Source organism: Cuculus canorus, chromosome 7 (assembly GCF_017976375.1).
Source record: "Cuculus canorus isolate bCucCan1 chromosome 7, bCucCan1.pri, whole genome shotgun sequence".
Taxonomy (NCBI): Eukaryota; Metazoa; Chordata; class Aves; order Cuculiformes; family Cuculidae; genus Cuculus; species Cuculus canorus.
Genome location: NC_071407.1, coordinates 22,597,590 through 22,609,876, shown reverse-complemented (window position 1 = coordinate 22,609,876; position 12,287 = coordinate 22,597,590). Strand labels below are relative to the sequence as shown.

General features: G+C 42.3%; 1 long non-coding RNA gene across 2 annotated transcripts in view; it reads right to left on the bottom strand.

The window, feature by feature from the left end:
- The window catches only part of LOC128852673 (uncharacterized), a 150,258-nt gene that overhangs the window by 101,709 nt on the left and 36,262 nt on the right, over positions 1–12,287 (bottom strand). For both annotated transcript variants that reach the window (XR_008450642.1, XR_008450641.1), the window contains exons 2-3: positions 5,189–5,342; positions 4,903–5,075 (exon numbers count right to left, since the gene is read on the bottom strand). This is a non-coding gene — a long non-coding RNA (uncharacterized LOC128852673). The remainder of the gene's footprint in view (positions 1–4,902; positions 5,076–5,188; positions 5,343–12,287) is intronic.

Genomic DNA, 12,287 nt, shown 5'->3' with positions numbered 1-12,287 from the left:
TGAACCAGTTGTATCCCCCATAAAGCAAACACTTTCTAGCTCAGGATGAAAGATGATCAGCAACGTTTTGTTGTCATGCAAGGTGCAATGTTTTTACTTTTTAAAACTATATCCTATGCTGGTCCTTAATTCCTCCCATATGAATTTCTACACCAAACTGGGGAGCTAAATTAGGACAGCGCACTGTTTTAGTCTGCCTGCATAGCCAACAGGTGGAGACACAGGCTGAACTGCTCTCTGGGGGTGGATGTCCCTTCCCAGCACCACAGTTGAGCCCCAGGTGGTTACGTACTAACTTAGGTGCCTTGCTTATATGCTTGAAGTCAGGTGGCTCAAATCCAGGAGCAATTGTTCTGCTTTTCCTGGCATAAACCAGTGCATGCTGCTGCCACATGTTGCAAACCAAACAGCAAATACTCTGAGTTTTGGTGGAAGTGTCAACAGTTGGTATGAAAGTCAGTGTTTTGGATCTAAACTTAGGATACTATTAATGTTATTACAGAAATCCAGATTTTAACTTCACTCCTTCTACTACGCAGTGCTGCACAACTGGACATAATTGTGTGAGATTATTTTCACTCTTCATGGAAGCTTCACCAAGAGCAAACCACTACTGGAAGCCAGACATAGCAGATTTGCCAGGCCAACTTACTGCTTCGGTGGAGTAAATCAGATGTTTCTATGGTAAGTAATGCATAAGTTTGGGGTTTTTTCACCGCACAGTACAAGGAAAGGATGACTCAAGCCGAGTTTCACAGGTGAAGTTCAGATGAGTTCAGGTCTATTCAAGCCCTCTCAATGTTCCCATATGCTTGACTGAAGTCCAAACATTTAATTGTCAGCTCCAAACAAAAACTTTCAATGAAGAAGCAGAAGAGGGGATTGTGAACTCTGCTTTCCAGCACTAAGGACTAGAAGACATTTGGTTTTTTTATAATCTGTCATTTGTACTTTTTCATACTAAAGGTGACAGCCTAATTCACATATGACCAACACCCATAAATCATGTTGGGGGGAGGAAATATTCATAAATCCATATCAAACAGCACCCAAATTATGACAAATGACATGGCAGTCATAAAATTGCACAAGCACAACTCACCAAGTCATTAATTTCATGGCTGTGGAAAATAAACAGACACATTTTTTTCGCAGCCCTAATAAATTTTAAAAAACTCAAAGAATGGTCCATCTGCTTCGAATAATTTTTAATTTCCTATTCTGTCTCGTTCCCATTAGCTATTCCACTGAGATATTTGCTAAATTCTTTCATTTGCCTCCTCCCATCTGTATTCAATTACTCTATTCCCAAATAGAGTTAGTTTTTCTTTCTCCTAAGTGCAGTACAAAATATCCCCACCTGTACCTTAAAGCAAATGTTATGTGTGTTTTATTATCTGTTAGACTCTATGAGTCATTCTAACTCGATTGCCTGTGCTGAAAGACTTGGAGGGCAATCTGATTTTGATGTTTTCTGGCTTTGGTGAAAAACACCTGCCTGATTCTCATAGCTAATCTATTAACTTGGTAAATGCCTCAACAGATGTTCTAGAATCAGCTAGGGATCAGGGTCTGTCCTCGTGACAGCGTCCGCTTGTAAGCTTGAAATATTTAAATGTTCAGAGATCAGAGGCCAATGATGTGTTTTGGGTACAAGCTTTCACTAAATCATATTTTTTCAGTTGGTCTCTGGAGCGCAATCCACATGCAATAAGTGGCTGGAGTGTTCTGACTGAGTAGGCCAACAACACAGGCCTCCTTGAACTTCGAAGGGACATGAATTTCAAGGCAGGATTGGCTGCTTTTATTGAAAAATGGAACAAATTTTTGACTGCTGAAGCTATTCCCCTTTAAGCTATATGTCGTTTTTCCAGTTCCTTTTCTTTGTTCCTAATGAAACCCATTAAGAAAGTATAAGCCTTGGCTTTGGGACCTGCCTTTCCGAGGGTAACTTAATGTCTGTGAGGAACCTGTTCTAAGTCATCATCCCCTGTTTGGGTCAACACTGCTCTGCATGATTCACTTACTGTGTGCCTGAACCTCTGGTTTGTTACACTGGTTTTAAGCCAGAGTGCTCCACTGACTCCAAGCCATCCCACTCTGTAACAGCCCCCAAGCGTCATAGACTGACTGGGATCACCGGAGCAGAGCAGTCCTTTGAGAAGGCTTTACTCCTCCCATAGGAAGGGTGGGATAGATGCATGACATCAGTGTCAAGCCCACGTGAATTCCCATTTTGCAGGTTAGGGCAGTTTTCCATCCAGCTAGCACCACCAGAGCAACACAGATGAGAAAGGAAAGGCTCAGAACACAGAAAACCCCATGGCCACTGCTGCCCCTCTTCTGCTTTTAGAAGTGGCCCTGGGTCAACCCAAGCTGGGCCTCGGAGGCTAAACAAGTTTATTACTTTCATCACCTTGATTCTTGTAAGAAATGCTCAGGCTTGTAATAAAACATCCCAAATCAAATAGTTCAATTTGAAATGGCTGCAAGCTTCACTGAAAAAAAATTCACAGTGAGATCACAGGAAAGGCAGAACGAGAAGAAATCAGGGCACCTTTCTTTGACCTTCACTCACCACTTGGCTCTGGTCACTTCAGTTACTCTTTGGTTACCTTCACTTCTTCATCTGCTAAATGGGCTTTATGAATGCAAACTTGCTTCACTGTTTTGAAGCTTAATTAGTTAATGTTTGTAAAGTGTTTTGAGATCAATACCATATTATTACTAATGTATTCAAACTCTCATCTCTGCTCTTTGCTCTTGGAGGCTTGACAAGAAGGCTTTCACTGTTCCTCATCTCCCACAACCCTCAGAAGCAGCTTTGCTGTTAGAGCTCTCATCTGAGTGATCGGCAGATGGAGTTGGAGTGAGGAGGGAAATCACTGACTCATACCATTATTGCTGTTACACATGCTGCTTTCTAGAAGACAAAATAGAAAATACGAAAGGAGGATTGATTACAAATACTTACGCATTTAAAGGAAGACACAAAGTACAGAGAACTGCTTATGTGTTATCTGAAATGACTGCATTTTTCAAAAGCATCCTCTTGGTACAGACATCTTGTTGGACTGATAAGAGATGAAGAAAGGTTCTAAACATGAGCCGAGGAAGAAGAAAGAGAAGAAGGGTCACTAGAGATGGTGTTCCCATCTGAGGATCTACAGCAAGAAGCTTCATTAAGGAGGAAAAGGAGATTTTCTCTTTGTAAAAAAATGTGGAAGAACTAACGACAGGTTATCTACTAGGAATAGTTCTAGTTTCTTCCTTCAGTTTTCAGGCTGTATCTCCGCCAGAATTAAATCTACTCCACTCCTGTCACCAAGAGATTAAAAAATGGAATGGGTCACTGGAAAGATACAATAGCAAAGGTTGATTTCTTTAAAATTCTGCAAAATTCTCTTTATAGAGGCAGATAGACAAACTTACTCTTAGCTTCTCATCTATTTTGACACTTTCACAGTGGTAACTTTTTCAAAATAAGAAGCAGCAATGGGCCATGTCCTGGTCCAGTCACACTGGCACAAGTGACTGGCACAAGTGCCTTGACCTGAAAAGCAAGGTAGGGACTGTGCTGGCAGGAAAGAATGCCTGGATGTGCAAGAGCCAACAAAGCCAATTCCACGTGCCCCTGTTCATGTAGAAAATCTGACACTGGAGTTAGCAGTCATACGATCAGAACATGGCAAATAAAACCTTCTCCTTATAATCTGTGCAGCCTAGAGGTGGTCTCCAGACTCGAGCATGGCTGCATGCCTACATCTCTGTTCTGTACAGCTTAGGATGTTGGATAGGGATCCTGTCTAATCTAGAACATTTTAAACCCTTTTATCTTTATTCTATGCATCTTTTGTTCAGTGAACATTTGCGAAAAGATGTGTTCCAGACTACCAGGAAGAAGTGAATACATTTTTGACACTAGATACACCCAACTCCATCAACACAAGCTGCATTGCATTTGTAGATCCTTTGGTACAAAAAGAGATACACGACTGATAAAGCAATAATGAAATACAATGTTATTATAGCTGTCCACAGCAGAGGGTGCTAAGAATAAAGAGAACAGACCATAGAGTTAACATGTGGGGCAATGGGAGCAGACTTAAGCAAGCAGGAGATGGAGGTTTGCTGATTACTGAAGTAATAAAGACAATGGTTGACTCTTCTTGAAAGCACCACCGTTGCTTTTTTCCAAAATTCAGGGTTTTCATAAGAAAGGAGGTACAGCATCCATAGCAGAGAAATGATGTTTGGTTTCTTGCATCAGTAACTTTCATCAGCAATTGAATGTAACAGACATACTAATAAAAACAAATCAGATCAGACAAACAAGCAGACAGTGAATGTTCTCTTTTGCTCTGCCTTCCTGTCCCCCAGAAGTCTTTTAATCAGTATCAAGAAGATACGTTTATCTCCTGCCAAAAGCAGCCTTAAGTAAGTGAAAGTGGAAAATTCAAGAATACTTATGCCAGTGAAACTGGTGTAACTTCAATGAAAACGAGGTATCTGACTGATAACTTAGCTCCTATTGTGTTTCAGTGAAAACACACTTGGATTTAGAGCTGTGTAGTGACATTATTGCATTAAGAATGTTACTTCAAAACAGGCAAACTGCTCCAAAAACATTCTGCTACCAGACACGTTTGGCATCATCTCCTCAGAGATGACTGAACATGTCATTAAGTCCCTTCTCCCCATACTTACCCACCCACCAGTTTTCATACTGTTCAGTTTGCTTGTGGGGCAGTGCGGAGGAAAAGAAGGGAAGAGGCAAGAAGTAGAATACCAGCAGCTCTGAAGTACATGCCCAAGGGGCTAGAAAGCTCACAAGTTCAAGAAGTGATTACCAAGACTTTGGCTAGTGAGTCAAGCAGAGCAGAAGCAAGCAAAAATTTTTACCCTTGATGAAATGCAGTATCTTCTGTCAGTAATTCTCTCTTTTCCCCACACAAAGCAAACTCTCCTCAATTTTCTGCTCCTTCGCTAGCACCTCTGCAGAAGGCAGGCTTCTGGGATTGTTTAGTCTGGAGAAGAGGAGGCTGAGGAGAGACCCCATCACTCTCTACAATTACCTGAAAGGAGGTTGTGGTGAGGTAGGTGTTGGTTTCTTCTCCCGACTAACAAGGGATAGGACAAGAGGAAATGGTTACTGATAAGTCAAAAAGAAAAGCACAGTAATACTCACATAGAGCATATACATAATAAGTCCTCAAGGCAGAATTCCTGTTACATCTGGCATCATAACACTGAAATTCATTTAGCTATTATTTAATCATATGTTCTTTTTTTTCCCCTCTTCTCTTCTCCAAGTTACCACTCTCGGTAGGCTCAAGTACTCACTGTAGAACAAAGACAAGAAATAAATAAAATGCAATGAAAGTTGGTTTGCATTTCTTTTCATATCCCCCTTACACAGCTCCCCCAATCTTAAAATTTAGAAGAATAAGACCAGGTTTTCTATGCAGACGATGAAAAGGATACGTATTGGATATCAGTTCTATAGGAGAGAAAAAGAGGAAGCTGAAAGAAACCCATAAAAGGAATTTCACCACATTCTTCCACCCTCTACCCCAACAAATCCAATTAAACATGCCAAGACACAAACACATGCTGTCAATCATTTTGGATCCTATCCACCCTATCAATATTTCAACAGCATTTCACCCTCTTAACTTTCCAGAACTATGCACACTTTGCACCGTGTGCCCTCATTGTTACCCACCCTCCTTCCTTGCTCCTTTTAATCACTCACAAGCCACAGGCATTTCTTTCCCACACAGTATGCTACACCAAAGTGGCTGGTGAGCTGGCACAGCAGGGCTTCCTTGTGCTCCAGCAAAGGTTTGCAGGTTTTTTTGTTCTGGTGGGGTTTGGTTTTCAACAGGAAAATGCAGGATGCAAAATGCAGCTATTTATGTACAGAAAGACACCAATGAATTGTATTCACCCTTATAAAACAGTATTGCTTATTGGGAAATTCTGCTTTGTGGCATCTTCATTTCAAAGAGCACAAGGAAAATATATTAAAAACCAGAAAAAATCTAGTAACGTGAGATCCAGAAGTCCCCCACAGACCTCATGTACCTGACATAGGCATTCTCACAGCCTACCACAGATCTTAGACCTTCAGTGACCTAGACTTCTGTTCCTACGCAGGCTGAAGGGTTCAGAACAGAACAGAATAGAACTTGACAAGGAAGGGAGACACACGGTGGCTTTTTTATCCCGTGTATGTCCTGCAGGACCAAAGGTGCTCTCAGGGTGGCCCTTGAGCCATGGACACTCACAGTAACTCATTTTCAAAGATGAGGCTTGTATTGGGTGCACCGGAAAGATCACAGCCATACCTTCCACCTGTGTAATAATAGGTCTGTCAGCTTTCTCTTCAGATTCTCTCTTGATGTCACCAAGGGAAATGTATAGAAACCAAATCAGATAGAGGATTTCACCGGCTGTTGGGCCGCCTTTGCTGACATTACAGGCAATGACCTAAAGTGGCTCCAAAAGAATGACTGGGTTTTCAAGTAGGCAGGAACTATTCCAGCTGAGCAATCTGTCAACATGGATTTTACCCTTTTCTGGTGTTCCCCTGTTCTGCTCCAGCGCTGAGTGGATTCCCAGCTTGAAGGTGAGCTCCTGCTGTGAGTTCCTACTCCATCCCTATGATGTTTTTGTTTTGTTTCTGAAAGGCCTAAAGAGCTGATGTTGCAGCCTAACATCCATAAAAGATGACTGGAGAGCACAAATGAAATGAAAATAGACATGCCGGTGACCACTGTGTGTGCTGGCATAGCCACCAGATAACAGAGAGCAGTTGTGCAACTTGATATATCCAGTTCTGAATAGGTATGATTAGATTCAGCCTGCACTCTCCCCTCAACTCCAAACAGAAACTGGGAAAAGTTAAATCTTTTCTCTCTTTTGCAAAGAGGATTTTTATCTTTCTGGAATCATAGCCTCTCTCCTGCTGAGCTCTAAATTACAGCCCTAAAAGTGCTATTCAGTCTCCAAAGTCCCACCTTCTGTCCTCAAATATGCCCCTAAAAAGTGTCTCTTGCTGCAACTGCCCTAATCCCCAACAAAATGTCAAGCTCTCTCTGCACAAAATGTGAATTCTAACATTATAAACCTTCTCATGTTATCAGTAAAAAGAATTCAGAGATAAGGACTCACGATTTAAATGCATCTTTTAGACAGAATAAATTTAAACATTAACTTTTCAGCTTCAGTTTTATTAAATTATTTAGGAACGCTGACCTTCCAGTAGCAGGACAGAGGCCATCTGGATAACATAACTTCACCTCCCATAGCAGTGAGGACCAACAAGTCCACTCCCTTCTTCTGCTTCCTCAGGCTGAGACCTATCACACAGTCCCCTCTGGGAGGTCCAGGAGAGAACCTGGTCAACCATGCCTCAAATGAGGAGGGGAGGCCAACTAAATGGAGAGCACTTCAGCGTCCTCTGACAACGGACACCCTGCATGTGAGAGTGAACCAAGATGACAAGGACCTGCATAGACAGACAGGCTTGTTATTCAGAGAGTTCTCTACCTCTTCTTAGAGTTCTCATTGAGGATCTACGCTTTGAAAAGCCCCAATTACTCATCTAAAAGGCGCTTTCTCCAGGTTAGAGCTTTTGAAGGCAGCTGAGTAAGCTTGGATCCAGGGTAAAAAGGGGAAAACGTCACTCTGCAAAGTTCTAGTTTTAATATAGACATCAAAGTTTTGAAAACCAACAACCCAGGATGTGCTGTCCAGAAGCTGTTTCTTCATTGAGCCCCTCAATATTTTCCACTTTCCTAACTCCTCGAGAAACTTTTCTGCCCAAGGCAGAAATCCAGGCATTGAGGGACAGAAAAGGGGGAAAGAGAAAAGCAGGTGAGCATTGCTTCCTTGGGTAACTATCCATCCTGTAAATAATGAGTTTACTCCTATTTGTAACAAGGTTATCTGCCAACACAAACACTGCATGCCTAGCTAGGAAGAACCAAAGCCATAGAGAAATTCTGAATGGGTCACAACCAGAACTGGCCATACAGCACCTGTAAAATGTTGACTGTAACGTGACCGGTTTCCTATATTTGATGAACAATGTGTAATTTCCACATAAATCAAGAAATGAGTTCATGGCTGAAAAGAAGTCACAGTTGTACAGGCATGTGGGCTAAGTGACGGCTCACTTATCCCTGGTAGCATGAACTCAGCTGACTCGGGGATTGCCTGGAGGCCTCCGGGGCACTAGCAAACACGGCATCAAATAACTCCAGCACAGCCTTTTTGGAGAAAGAGGCTTGACAGGGAATAATGTCATAAGTCACCCTGTAGATGGGTTTATGTGTGGTGTTTGTGGGCAACAAGTGCAGAAAAGAGCTGAAGAGCATTCAAGAATGCAGCTGGCAAGGTGCTGACATGTGATTCCAGTAAGGATATTACAGTTTTTCTCAGCCATGCTTTTGGTGAGGGGTCACTTAGTGCAACGTGTGGAATCTCTGAAGAGTGCTGCATTTTGCACACTGTTCTTGGGAACACAATGAGCAAAGCTCCCAGGGGATGATTAATTAAAATAGCTACTGCACGTTTATCTGTGTATTTATCTGATGGTAGAAACTATGTGTACTAACACAGCAATTCTAACCTTAATTTATAACTAGGTCACTGGCTTTCTACTGTGCTAGTGAAGTTAAGAGGTAAAAAAAATGACAGCTGAAAGGAGTAAAGCTCCCTGTGTTTATCCTGGAAGGGAACATGAGCACTGAGGCACTCAGCACGACAGACCTGGCCTCGCAGGAATCTTGCATTCGAATATTTGTTACATCTGCTAACAGTGTATGGAAAGAGTAAGGCAACAAGAAATGAGTGCTTAAAACCAGCACCCTGAGCAGGGAACAAATTGAGCTTGCCAAGTGGGAGTTCAGAGGAGACCATGCATTCTGACTTCCCATTTCTCTTCAAAATTTAGAAAGATATCTTCCCAGACCTTGACTTTAGTAGCTGCCATTTAAATTTGGAGCCTCAAGCATGAAGCTTGGAATTACAATCCCATTTTTCAGAAACAAGGAAAGGTTGTGGTCTTTTCCAATCCAATCTAGAATAGGACTTTTGATCCAGCAGCCTAGGTTATAGGTCCTACCTTCAACCTGTCTTCTGAGAAAGCCTATTGGTCCAGTGAAACAGCACACACAAACTTGATTTGTGAGTCTGGGCGGGCTTAAATACAAGCAAAGCTCTGAATGGGTCAGCAGTCTCAACGCCAAACCGCATTTTTGGTCCTTTTCAGGACCTAATTCCCTTAGGACTTCTACATAATGTAAAATAACATAGCACATGCTTCTTTAAAGCTGAAAAACTAACACATCTAGAAAATCAATTCTCAGACTGTACAAAAAAGGCACCATGTAAAATCACCTGCCACAAACATGCCTTCCTATTGCAAAGCGACAATCATTGTGGCTCGAGGGTGATACAGGCAGGCCTGACCTATCCATTTAAAAAGAGATCAAAATGCTAGCAGCAGTAAAGGCAGCTTTTTGAGACAGGAGCTTTACAATCCAGTGAACCGACTAAAACCTAACTTTCCTTCTATAACATCTAAACATTCAAGTCAATGTATTATAATGTAAAAACACAATAAAAGATGCACAAAAAGGAAAAAGGGTCAGGAAAAAGCCAAGATCTCAACAGCAGCATGAACTCTTCACTGTGCCACATCCTGTACATTTTTAGCCAGACAATGGAGAACAGCAATTTCATTTGAACAAATTTGTGTAGAATAGACTTTGCTGTTCTCCAAATTCTGAAAAAGTTAGATTTCTTATCCTTAGCACTGCTTTATAAAGAAAGGAATGCAGAAAGGTCATGGTGTTGCCAGAAGGCAGAGAAAGGGCGAGTTGTTTTGGACATTATGCATGTTATGTAGTCAGATACAACATATTCATCCCCAGCATGAATTATGTCACCACATTTGTGACCTAGCATGAATTATGTCACCAAGTTTGTGACCTAAACATGTTGTTGCTAAGCAATGCCCAGTCACAAGGTCTCCTGTAATCCATACCATTTGCTGTTTTGCTAGAGATGTGCCATGGTCACAGTCTACTAACATGATCCCCACGCTCCCACAGGGGGCAAGAAAACTCACCATGTAAGGATGGTGAGTTCAGGTCTTCTAAAAGAGATTTTTAGAATCCTTTCTATTAACAAAAAAAATAAAATAAATAAAATTAAAAAATCGGCTCTTCTGCCTGCAACAGGTCTTGATATCTTCTCCATGGCATAAGACCACCCAGCATTGATGGCAGGCACCTGGGCCCCACACGATACATGACAGTTTTTCACAGTGTAAAGAATATTATGGTTGAAGGAGAAGGGATAAGAAAAAAAGATCTTCCTTGTTGCAAAGAAAGGCTTGAAAAGGTAATCAAATCGCTAGGGCTGAGCAGACCAGGCAGAGAGGCTCCTTACGTAGGTATAAATTCTTGGATTTATTCTTGGCTTGAAGCCATCAGTCCAGTTTGACATACACCTCAGCAGCCAAAAGCCTACGCTCTGATGCAGAATGGAGTGATCATCCTAGACAGAAGTGGGTCACGTCTGGGGAAAAGAACAAAAAATATGTTTTCCTGAGCCACTCGAGAACACCCAGAGCACCTCGGCAAGCTCGCAGGCTGACAGGACACCTGAGCCAGAGAAAAAAGGCAGCAGCAGATCTGTAAAACACCAGGTCTGGATGGATTTTATCACAGAACTTGATTTATTTTCCTTTTTGTTCCTTCTCTCAGGAATGCTTGGAGCATGGTCTGCCCATTGTTGTAACACATAAGGACAGGAGAACGTCTGCAGTGAGTCAGACAAAGACCTGACTTAGCTCCTTATACAATTGTCCACCAAGGGACAAAAGCATAAACCTTGAGATGAGCATAACAACAAGATGAGCACAGGCACACATGCATGCACACATACATAAAATGCCATAAACCACAGTACAGTCTCTCAGTCTACAGTGTTCTGAGCGTCAAAAGATTTCTTAAACCTGAAGAGTACTTTATCTTGCACACCTTACCAGAGCATTCTTACATGAGTTTCTCTTGGGGCCACACAGGGGCAGCCAGGCCAGAGGGAGCCACAGCATCAGTACTCAAAAGTGTAAGTACACTGGTGAGAAGGGAGAAGGAAAGAAGCCCTAAACAAGGACTGTCAAATTATGAAAACTCATCTGTCTCTATCACTGCCTGATGACTCCTAGAATTTGAATGATTTAATTCCTGCAAGGAGTTTAGATCTCTGCACATAGCAGGAACTCCTTCCCGACCTCCCTAGCAAGAAAGGAGGTCAGGGAATCCCTCCAGCAACCCAAAAAGGTCTGGCAATCTCAAAAACCAAAGGAGGTTCCCTTTACATCCATTGTGACAAGATCTATAGAGAAGCGCAGGTAACTTGGAGGTCACACTAACAAAAGGTTGGAATCAACTACCCCCAGGGCACAGAGATGATGGACAATGACAGTTCTAAATGGTGCAAAGGGGCAGGAGGGACAGGAAGGAACGTGTGGGCACAAAAACTTGTGGAAAGCAGATATAGCACTGGAGGGAGTGGCACGGCTGCTGCTGTCCTGCTCAGGTACCATCAGAGGACTACACCACAGCAAAGCAAATTCTTCTTTCAAAGTGCAAATGGTAAAAACCAAGAACAGAAAACACAGTGAGGCTAAGATTATTTTTTTTTTCTGTCTTAATTGCTCTTAATTACTGTTGCAATAGAAAAGTTCAAGTAGCAAGCCTGGCTGTCACTCATTCTGTACTAGTGCCCTGGGCAGTTTTCAGGAACCAAGTGGAGGTTTTGAACAAATGATTTGAAGGTGATGAAATGCCCCTACAATGAAGTGACACATAGCATCACAGAACGCTTTGAGTTGGAAGCAACCTTTACAGGTCATCTCGTCCAGCTTCCTCCGCAGTGAGCAGGGACATCTTCAACTTAATCAGGTTGCTCAGAGCCCCAGTTAACCTGACCTTGAAAGTTTCCAGGAACTCGGCCTCCACCATCTCCATGCGCAACTTGTGCCAGGGTTTCACCACCCTCATTGTAAAAAATTGCTTCCTTACATCCAGTCTAAATCAACCCTCCCTTAGTTTAAAGCCATTACTCCTTGTCCCATCCCTACATGTTATAAGGATGACCATTTGAAGTATCAGAGGAAACCATTTCTCTCCTTAGGGCCTAGTTCTGCAACGTTAACTTTGAAACGCACGATCACAAGAGTCTCTACTCACAGAAGACTCACCCAG